At 35.3% G+C, this 12,110-nt stretch overlaps 1 protein-coding gene across 1 annotated transcript in view; it reads right to left on the bottom strand.

Moving 5' to 3' along the window:
* The window catches only part of RIT2 (Ras like without CAAX 2), a 410,741-nt gene that overhangs the window by 316,320 nt on the left and 82,311 nt on the right, over positions 1-12,110 (bottom strand). The gene's annotated exons all lie outside the window — the stretch shown is intronic.

Here is a 12,110-nt window from a genome sequence, read left to right as displayed (position 1 = left end):
GGTTATATAAATTATTTGTTACTAATTTATTTCATAATATGAACCACCAAATGATAATAAATAAGACAAAATCTAGAGGGAAAAAATGTGTGAAATAAGCCAGATACTTCTCTGGAATAAATATGTTTGCATTTTAAGTGTTTTTTTTTTAAGTGTACTGGAATAAAAATAAGAAGGCTCTTGATGACATACTGAGAATGTAAAATAGCTGTAAGGTCCCTGTTGGCTTGTTCTGGTTCAAAATTGGTACTGGTTGGGCATATCTGTTCACTAAAGGACCTGTAAATTTGCTGGGACTTAATTTCCTCATCTTTAAAATGAGGCGATAATCTCAGAGGTCCCTGATAGCTCTAAAGGTTTGTTATTATATGATTTTTTTAATCTTACCCAACTTTTCTCAGTTTAAAATAATTTCAGCCACTTTTACTTTGCCCAACCCAGGCTGTTTACAAATGTTTGTAACTTTTCATTATTCTTCCTGTCCCCTCTGAATTCTCTGCATTCTTACCAAATCAATGATTTTGTAAAACATTTGCAATGTTCCTATTATAGAAATGTTTCATTATGCAAATTTCCATTTTTAGGAGACACAGAATCTTGAAGTAAAGGATCAAGTCTTGGAAAAGAAAAATTAGTACAAAATAATTTTCTTTTTTTTCTCCTTATCTATAGTCGTGTTCATACTTGCATGCATACGGAGTGCAGTCTGTATGCAAACTTAATATATACAACTGCTCAGAGCAGGGAGAATCAATTAAATTCAACAAACACATATAAGCCACTAGTTTAACCCTACTGAGAAATGGAAAGGAATGGAACTTGACCCAGTGGAAGATAATTTCTGTTTACATTTAGCAGGTGTTTACCACCTACTTTTGCATTGAATAAGGGAGTTTCCACATGAAATTATTACTCAGTTTGATAGTTCAAGGGCAAATTTTTGAAATGCAAATCAAAAATCGTCTACAGATAGCCTTAGAAGTTAGAACATTTCAGGTAATCAAACTGAAAGTTTATTAAGTGGCTATCAAGGATAATGGGAGAAATTTGAAAATATTTTTTTCTGAGCTTTAAAATATAATCACTTCATGTGTGTTATCTCTTGGTCCCTGGTTGGCTTGCTCTCAGATAAACCAAAGAGGTCAGAGGCCTGACCTCGTTGTGTACAATACCTTGGCTAATCAGTCATCTCAATTTCAAAGATAGCTCAGACTCAGTAAATTTAAAATTAAAATCAGAATATTCCCACTCCAGCCCACTTAAACCAAACATATATAAACCTATTCCCTAATGCAATTAACAGCCTCACCATCCATATTGTCATAGTCAGTTGTTTAGGCTAAAATTTTGAAGATGTCTCTGAACCCTTCCTTTCTCATACCCCGCTTCTAATCAGTCACTATGAACTTCCTATTTTATTTCCAAAATATCTTTCAAATGCACCTCCATTCTTTTTGGCATTATTCTGTTTCAGGATCTTATATTTCTCTTGAAAATCTCTATTACTGTGGACTCAAAACTGTTTTCTCTGTAACTGTTTTATTCTCTTTCCCTTCCATGTGACCTTTCACAAGGGTACCAAAATCATTATTAAAAAAAAAAAAAAAAAAAAGTCACTCACATGCCAGCAACTTCTAGGATAAAGCCCATACACAGTCTTTAACACAACCTACTAGCATACGTAGTCTTTGACAAAGCGGTCTCATCTTACCTTTTCAATCTGGACCTCAACCACTCTCAAAAAAAAAATGTATTCTGTGTTCTTGGACTTACAGAAGTACTTCCCATCCATGAATATACATTTATGCGTTATGGCTTAAAATCACTTTTACCTTCCCCTCCATTTTGATATAAATAATGATTCATATCTCTTTTCAAATGTCAACCATTCACTCAACACATTTAAACTTCTCATTTATCAAGTGCCAGTACATGATAGACATGGGAAATAACAAGAAGCATTAGAAAATATTGTGTATAGTTATGGGTTAAGTGCCATAGACTAGGAAGGAATTTTGAAGGCAAAAGAAGTGTGGAACAAGTTTAAAGAAAAGATATATAAACATTTTAAGAAGTGAGAGATAAGTTTGGATATTAAACTGGAGAATCGCACAACCATTATCAAAAATAATGAATCAGTCAGGGATTTACCTATTCCAGCTATTTATAAGATCACCTAGCATATACTTAGATGATACAGTTTGTGCTTTAATGGAAACCTGCTGCTTATTGTATAATGGAATAAACCCTTCAATTCTCAAATCCTCTGACCTACCACTGAGACATAACTAAAGAAAAGAAAGCCAGCTGAGCTCTATTTTAGAACTTCAAAAGATAATTGTAGAAAAATTGATTTGTAACATTCCTTTTGTGTTTTACAAAGTGGATGTCTGATGGGACATCTAGGAGCCATTTCCCTTTGCAGAGATAATTTGTAAAACAAATACTTAAAAAAAAAAAAAAAAAAAAAACTTTCCTAAATACCTATCAAGTTCAATGTTAGAGACAATCAGCCAAGTATGTTTCATTCAAACTAGGGACTAAATATTATTTTTTTATGATGTACAGGTTTTCATCCTCAAAAATTTAGGGTTCTGTCATTCTGTGCTAAACAGTAAAAGCTTGAGGAACTCAAATATTGCATCTATGTCTCTATTTAGAGACTTCAGTTATACTGACTCCATAATATAGCGATTCTAACAGTCTAATGAAAATGAAGGTCTATGTCTTCCTCCCAAGATATGTGTTCAAACACACACATGTACACTCTATTGAAGGACATACAGGAATCAAGAGGTCTCAAGCAATAACATCTTCCCTAGCAAATACCAACATAAGTCAGCAATCAGCATTTTGATGAGAAAGAACGAGCATCCATAAACAATGCAGTATGAGAGAATCTGGAAACCCCTGTCTCAGAGATTCTTAACATTCAACTTAGGTGTTCAATCCTTACCAATGACATATTTTTAAAATGCAATTATTCCCTTGGAGGAGTAATGTATAAAGTTCCTAATACTTGAGTTTGAACCAGTTCAATGGACCAAGTAACAACGTCGACCTGATGATCTGGACTGTGTCTGAAAATACGTTCAGAAGAGACACAAGAAAGCAGAGCAAGATAGTTCTGAAAATTCAGGAATACTATCCTGAAACTTACCCTAACTGAGGTTGGCTGTTTGGTAAAAGATCACTAAAAGCCATCTTTGTAAATTCAGAGAGGACAATTTCACATTAAGGCCAGGAAAACTTTCCATCTACTTTAGAAAATCTGTTAAATCAAGAGGACAGCTTGCTGGGTTTGCCAGAAGTTACTGGATTTCGATGACGGAGAAATCTGTTAACATGGGTGTACTTGAAGTGGTTAGAAATTTTCTACAAAGTACTGAACCACTGGATAATATCACAATGCATTTACTGTAGTCAGAGAGTCACTCACAGACAAGATCACTGCCAATATACACTTAGCAGTTCCTGTCTCAGAGACTGTATCACCAAACTGAGCAGGAGTCCATGGATATTAGCCAGGAATAAAAATGCTGTGGAAGGAATGGGATGATGAGAAGCTAGACCAAGTAACTGTTAAATTTCATGAAGTATCTTAGAGCCCTTGAGTAAGATAGAATTGTGAGTATGAATCAGGTGAATATTGGTGTTCAACCACTGAATCTCTACATCAAAGTAAAAAGTTATCATTTGTTTCCATAAGGGATATAGATTTTTGTATGTTAATTTTATATGCTTTTACCATGCCAAGTTATTTTAGTTTGAGTTATTTTTAACATTGACTTTTTGGTGTTTCCATGTATACTACCATGTCATCTCCAAACAGAAGCAGATTCCAATTCATGTATATGTGTGTATGTCCATGTGTATTCATTGGTTCATTCAGAAGAATTTTAAATAGCAGTGGAAATATTTGTCATCTCTAACTTGTTCGTTTGTGACCTCAGTGAGAATAACTCCTCCCACACCCCCCTACACTAAGGTAAGATACCGGCTTTAGTATTGAGGTAAGTTTGCATATTTAATCATATTATGGAAATAGCCATTCATTTCTATTTTCTTGATTATTTTCTTTAATAAGGAATAAGTGTTGAACTTTTTCAAAGGCATTTCAGTAATATGGAGATAATAACATGATTTTTCTCCTAAGAGATATTAATATGATGACTATTATTGATAGAACTCCTAATATTGAACCATCCTTCATTCTAGGTTTAAAATCTATTGGTAATAATGTGTGTTTTTTGACAAATTCTTTTTTTTATATTAGAGAAACCACAGATTTACAGAAAACTCATGCATAAAATGCAGACTTCCCATACAGCACCTTATTATTAACATCTTGCAAACAGTGTAGTACATTTGTTACAATTCATGAAAGATCTTTTTTTTAACTGTACTATTAACTATAGTTGATGGTTTAACTTAGAGTTCACTCTTTGTGCTATACAATCCTGTTTTCTTTTTCTAATTTTTATTCTAGTAACATATATGCAACCTAAAATTTTCCCTTTAAACCACATTCAAATATATAATCCAGTGCTGTTAATTACATTCCCAGTGTTGTGCTACCATCACCAATATCCATTACTAAAACTTCTCCTTCAACCCAAATTGACACATTGTACATTTTAAGCCCTAACTTCCCATTCCCTCTCCCCACCCAGTCCCCTGGTAATCTGTTCTAGACTCTGACTCTACGCCTTTGCTTAATCTAATTATTTCATTTCAGTGAGATCATACAACATTCGTGCTTTTGCATCTGGCTTTTTCACTCAACATATCTTCAAGGTTCATCCAAGCCATCGTAGCTACCAGAACTTCATTTCTTTGTGAGTATATATTGTATTTTATTTATCCATTCATTGGTTGATGGACACTTGGGTTGCTTCCATCTTTTGGCATCTGTATTAAGTTTTATTTTCTTAATGAACTGTTACAGCCTATTTGCTAATATATTATTTAAGCCTTTAAATTATTATCCATAAGTGTTATTTGCCTTCATTTTTTTGGGAGGGGCTATCTTTATCAGCATTAGTTATCAATGTTGTATGTGCTTTATAAAATAATTTTGGAAGTTTTCATTTATTACTTATGCTCCGGCATAATTTATTTAATATTGGAATTATCTGATATTTGAAAGTTTGGTTGAATTCCCTGTGAAACATCTAGGCCTAGTGTTTTTTTTGTTTTTTTGTTTTTTTTTTTTTAAATAGAGATAGTTCTTCAATAATGATTCTCTGTTTTGTTTATGCAATTTAATATCTTTAAGCTTTCTTACTCTACTGGAGAAAATTTTGGAAAATTACATTATCCTAAGATATTATCCAGTTCATCTAAGTTTCCAATCTTATTCTCAAATATGTGTACCAACCTATCTCATGTTTTAAATTTCTACAATATTAATATTTCCTCTTATAATTTTTTAATTTGTGCTATCTCCCTTTTTCATTTGATTAAATTAACTAGTAGTTTGTATATTTTGTTTATGTTTCAAAGCACCATAATTTTATTTCAGCCTCCTCCTCATCATTACTAACATAATCATCATCATCCCTAATTTGATTTTCTCTACCTTTCCACTCTTCCCATTGTTATTTATATATTTTTGATTCTTTGGATTTATTTCTTTTTTCTCATAGCTCATGGAGATTTAATTCAATGCATTAATTTTCATTCCTTTAAGTTTAGTTTGATAAAATTTATAATTTTTGTTGCTATGAATTGTCTTCTGTTCTCTGCTTTAAATTTACCCAATATACATTGATCTTATTTTTCAGAAATTTCATAATTTCTGTTTTCATTTCTCCTTTCACTTATGAATTTATAAATAGAAAGCTCTTTTTAATAACCAGATGGAAGGACCCTTTTGGCTTTGGCTTTATTTTTACTTTCCAGTTTTACTGCATTATGATCAGAGAGCATTGTGTCTAATACCTCTAATATATGTAACCTATGGATATATGTGTCTTAATATGTAATCAATTTTTAAATGTTTCCTGTGTGTTTGATAAAAGTAGGCCCCCTGTTAAGAAGGTAGTATTTTATGCATGCATCCAAGATCTACTTTAGTGATCATACACTTAGCCCTTATATTACTTATATTTTTCACGTGCTCTACTTTGAACTGAAAACGGTATATAAGCTCACCACTTATTTATGTAGGCACCTGCAGCATTATTTGGTGTGTATATATTCCTTTCTTTAAATTCAATTTTATTGAGATATATTCACATACCATACAAACATCCAAAGTGTACAATCAATAGCCCACAGTACAGTTGTGCATTCATCACAATTAATTTTTGAACATTTTCTTTAACACACAAAAAAGAAGAAAAATTAAAGTAAAAAAGAAGGGCCAAAACATTCCACCCCTCCACTCCTCTGTATTATTCATTCATTTTGTTCCCATTTTTCTACTCATCTTTCCATACACTGGTTAAAGGGAATGGGAGCCACAAGGTTTTCACAAGTACACAGTCACACCATATAATCTATACAGTTATATGATCATCCTCAAGAATCAAGGTTACTGAGATTCAGTTCAACAGTTCCAGGTATTTCCTTCTAGCTATTCCAATACACTAAAAACTAAAAGGGAAGGAGAGAACAGAAGATGGCAGCATAGAGAGGAGTGGAAACTAGTTAGTGTCCCTGGAACAACTAATAAACAGGAACAACTAGTAAATAACCTGGAATAACTGCGGGGAGAAAAATGTGACCATCCATTCATCAAACACCAACCTGAATTGGGAGGCATGCCTGAGATCACAGCATAAAATCTGTAAGTAAAAACTGTGGACCCGCACCGAGAGCCCCTCCCTCATGGAAGCCTCATGGTACTAGAGAGCAGCACTCTCTGAACAAGTGAATATAGCTCAGCCAAGCTCCAACTGGGGTTTTAATGTTAATCACTCAATACAGACTGCGAATCCCTAATAAGCAGACTGAGGCTTTTGGAGACAACTGACCTTGGAGAGTCAGGGGATGTATCTGTCTCAGGACGGGGAGCCCCAAGGATCAAGTGCTATCTCTGGCCGACGGGTGAATCGGGGGACTGAAGATCGACCCTGAAAAGGGGCTTTCTGTCTCTTTCTCCCTCTGTCAACCTGGGCAGCTCAGTGGAGAAAGCCTCAACCATTTTCAGCTCACAATGCTCTGCAGTAGAGAAAGCCTCAGCCATTTTAAACTCGCAGCACTCTGACCCAGACAAGGGTGGAGACAGCAGAGTCAGAGAAACAAAGAATCTATTTATATGCAAATGACCTCTCTCTAGGGAGCACAGCTTCCCAAGAGAAAAGAGATGGGGCCCAGCTCTACTACCTGCTTTCCATTCAGCACCAGACCCCACAGCCTGGGGGAAAAGAGCCACGGGCCACACCTCTTTACACCAGTGTGGAGTGACAGGCGCCACCTACTGGGCAGAAAAGCACAAAGTGTGTCAATCCTCTAAGACACAGCATCAGGGAAACCGGATACTGAATATTTCCTCCTTCTGGGACCTGACCCTGCTCTCATCTGGGAAAACCTGATTGGGGTAGCCAAGGAGGTCAGATGTCTAGACAACAGAAAACTACAACCTACACTAAGAAAAACGAAGTTATGGCCCAGTCAAAGGAACAAACTTACACTTCAACTGAGATATAGCAATTTAAACTACTAATGCTAAATCAGTTCAAAAAGTTTAGAGAAGACATGGCAAACAAGATAAAGGCTATAAAGAAAACACTGGGTGTACGTAAGACAGAAATTGAAACTTCGAAAAAACAATGGGCAGAATCTATGGAAATGAAAGGCACAACATAAGAGATGAAAGACACAATGGAAACATACAACAGCAGATCTCAAGAGGCAGAAGAAAACACTCAGGAACTGGATAACAAGGCACCTGAAAGCCTATACACAAAAGAAAAGATAGAGAAAAGAATGGAAAAATATGAGCAAGTCTCTGGGAACTTAAGGACAAAGCAAAATACAAGAATGTACCTATCATTGATGTCCCAGAAGGAGAAGAGAAGGAAAAAGGGGCAGAAGCAATAATAGAGGAAATAATTAATGAAAATTTCCCATCTCTTATGAAAGACATAAAATTACAGATCCAAGAAGCACAGCGTACTCCAAACAGAATAGATCTGAATAGGCCTATGCCAAGACACTTAATCAGATTATCAAACATCAAAGACAAAGAGAGAATCCTGAAAGCAGAAAAAGAAAAGTGATCCATCACATACAAAGGAAGCTTAATAAGACTATGTGTGGATTTCTCAGCAGAAACCATGGAGGCAAGAAGGAAGTGGTGTGATATATTTAAGATACTGAAAGAGAAAAACCGCCAACCAAGAATCCTATATCTGGCAAAACTGTCCTTCAAATATGAGGGAGAGTTCAAAATATTCTCGACAGACAATGAGAGAGTTTGTGAGCAAGATACCTGCCCTACAGGAAATACTAAAGGGAGAACTATAGACTGATAGAAAAAGACAGGAGTGAGGTTTGGAACACAATTTTGGGTGATGGTAACACAGTAATGTAAGTACACTGAAAAAAGATAACTATGAATATGGTTGAAAGAGGAAGGTGAGGAGCATAAGGGACATCAGAAGAAAAGAGGAAAGATAAAGACTGGGACTGTATAACTTAGTGAAACCTAGAGTGTTCAACAATTGTGATAAAATGCACAAATATGTTTTTTCACGAAGGAGAACAAACGAATGTCAACCTTGCAAGGGGTTAAAAATAGGGAAATATTGGGAGAAAAATATAATCAACGTAAACTAGAGACTATAATTAACAGAATCATTATATTATGCTTCCTTTAATGTACATTAACAAAGGCAATATACCAAGGTAAATGCAGATAAGAGGGGAGATAGTGGTGGGGTATGAGACTCTTGGCATTGGTGGTGTTGTCTGACTCTTTACTCTACTTTGATCTAAGGTTATCTTTCCTTTTGCTGCTTCCTAGCTGTCATGGTTTTTTTTTTTTTTTTCCTCTTTTTTCTTTTTTGTTTTCTTCTCTACCTTCTTTGACTCTTCCTCCTGCTTTGTGGAAGAAATGTAGATGTCCTTATATAGAAAGTGGTGAGGGTGGTGAACGCATAAATATGTGACTATACAGGGAACCATCGATTGTTTACTTATGATGGAATGTATGGCGTGTGAACAAAACCATCTTAAAAAAAAAATGGGTTGATGATGAAACCTTGAGGGCAATATACTGAGTGAAATAAACCAGACACATAAGGATCTCACTGATAGGAACTAATTATAATATGTAAACTCACAGACATGAAATATAAGTTACCAAGATATAGAATGAGGCTAAAGAATGGGGAGCAGTTGCTTAATATGAGCAGAATGTTCAACTAGGATGAACTTAAATATTTGGAAACAAACAGAGGTGACAGTAGCACTTTGTGAGAATAATTAACTGTCCTGAATGGTGCATGAATGTGGTGGAAAGGGGAAACTCAGAGTCATGTATGTCACCAGATGGAAAGTTGGAGGTTAAGAGATGGGAATGTATAAAACAGTAAACCTTGTGGTGGACTATGTCCGAGATTAACTGTACAAATACTAGAAATCTCTTTCATGAACCAGAACAAATGTATGATACTACAACTACAAGTCATTAATAGGGGGGTATATAGGAAAAATATATATACCTATTTCAAACTATATACTACAGTTAGTAGCATTTCAACCTTCTTTCATAAACAGTAACAAATATACTATACCAATATTATGAGTCAACAATGGAGGGGGGTTGATTAGGGATACAGGAGGATTTGAGTTTTCTTTTTTCTTTTTTTTCTTCTTTGTCTTTATTTCTTTTCTGGAGTAATGAACATGTTCTAAAAATTGAACAAAAATTAATTGTGGTGATGGATGCAGGTGGTACCAGGGGCAACTGATTGTACACTTTGCATCTTTAGGTAATTGTATGGTATGTGAACAATTACAATAAAAAAATTAAAAAAAATAGAAAAATAAAAAAAATAAAAAGGGCTATCTATATAACACATAAGAATAACCTCCAGAATGTCCTCTTAACTCCATTTGAAATCTCTCAGCCACTGAAACTTTATTTTGTTTCATTTTTCTTTCCCCTTTTGGTTAAGGCTTTCTCAATCCCTCAATGATGGGTCCAGGTTTATGTCCCATGCTGCCAGGGAGAGTCACACCCCTAGGAGTCATGTCCCAAGTAGGGGGAAGGGCAGTGAGGTCTCTGCAGAGTTGGTTAAGAGAGATCAGCAACATCTGAGCAACAAAAGAGGTTCTCTGGAGGTGACTCCCAGGAACAATTATAAGCAGGCTTAGCCTCTCCCCTGCAGCAACAAGCTTCATAAGGGCAAGTCCAAAGATCGAGGGCTCAGCCTTCTCAATTGGTAGTCCCCAATGCTTGTGGGAATATTGGTAATTCCCCAGTGAGGAAATTTAATATTTCCACATTTTCCCCCAGTCCCTCAAGGGGGATTTGTAAATACATTTTTATTCTTTGCCCAAATTACCCTGGGATGTATCAGGGTTTCCTACCAACCTGTACAAGCCAACAAGATCTCACTCCCGATTCAAAGATCCACATAATTATGGTGTTTGAATAAACTGCCCATACAAACTCAATTACATAGTGTCCTAAAGAAAATATAGATTTTGCACTGTTCCCGGTATAATCACAGTTATGCATTCAGCACCACAATCTATATGAGGACATTGTCATTTCTTCCACAAAGAAAAAGGAAGAGGAGAAAAAACAAAAAAGATTTTAAAAAAATGACAACTGAAAAAAAATAAAATGAAATACAATAAGTTCAGACAATAACATCAACACCAAGAGTCCCATACCATTGGTATATTGCCTTGTTACAATTAATGGAAGCATTTTACAATGTTACTGTTAACTATAGACTCTGGTTTGCATTGATTGTATTTTTTCCTCAATACTATCCAATTTTCAACACCTTGAAAGGTTCAAATTTATTTGTTCTCCCTCATGAGAAACATTCCTATATTTGTACATTTAATCACAATCATTGTCCACTCTAGGTTTTACTAAGTTATACTGTTCCAGTCTCTTTATCTTCTGCCTTTCCTTCTGGTGTCATATGTAACCCTAACCTTCCTCTTTCAACCAGACTCACAGTCAATGTTCAGTGTACTTACAATATTGTGCTAGCCATTTATGGAACTATACAATCAGCCCTCTTGAACATTCTGTACTCCTTCAGCATCAAATGCCTGATCTCTACTCTCCAAATCTCCTGATCTCTTCTTTTTTACACTCTTCTCCAAACCTCAATCTCCTGTCTTTTCCTATCTGTCTATAGCACTCCCTTTAGTATTTCCTGTAGAGCAGGTCTCTTGTTCACAAACTCTCTCAGTGTCTGAAAATATTTTAAACTCTCCCTCAATTTTGAAGGACAGTTTTGCCAGATGTAGGATTCTTGGTTGGCAGTTTTTCTCTTTCAGTATCTTGAATATATCATACCACTGCCTTCTGGCATCCATGGTTTCTGCTGAGAGATACACACTTAGTCTTATTGAGTTTCCCTTGTATGTGATGGATCACTTTTCTCTTGCTGCTTTCAAAATTCTCTTTGTCTTTCACATTTGACAATCTTATTTTTATGTGTCTTGGAGTAGGTCTATTTGGATCAATTCTGTTTGGGGTATGCTACGCTTCTTGGATTTGTAATTTTATGTCTTTCATAAGAGTTGGGAAATTTCCATTGATTACTTCCTCTATTCTTTCTGCCCCTTTTCCCTTCTCTTCTCCTTCTGGGACACCAGAAACACATATATTCATGCACTTCATGTTGTCATTCAGTTCCCTGAGTCCTTACTCATATTTTTCCATTTTTTTCCCTATCTGTTCTTTTGTGTGAAGGATTTCAGATGTCCTTTCTTCTCATTCACTGATCCTTTCTTCTGTCTCTCCAAGTCTGCTGTTGCATATCTCCATTGTGTTTTTCATCTCTTCTATTGTGTCTTTCATTCCCATAAGTTCTGCATTTTGTTTTTTCAAGTTTACAAATTCTTCCTATGATCACCCAGTGTGTTCTTTATATCATTCATCTCTTTTGGCACATTTTCTTTCAACT

Source organism: Choloepus didactylus, chromosome 16 (assembly GCF_015220235.1).
Source record: "Choloepus didactylus isolate mChoDid1 chromosome 16, mChoDid1.pri, whole genome shotgun sequence".
Classification (NCBI taxonomy): Eukaryota; Metazoa; Chordata; class Mammalia; order Pilosa; family Megalonychidae; genus Choloepus; species Choloepus didactylus.
The sequence above is the reverse complement of the archived record's forward strand: the minus strand, read 5'-3'. Positions and strand labels throughout refer to the sequence as shown.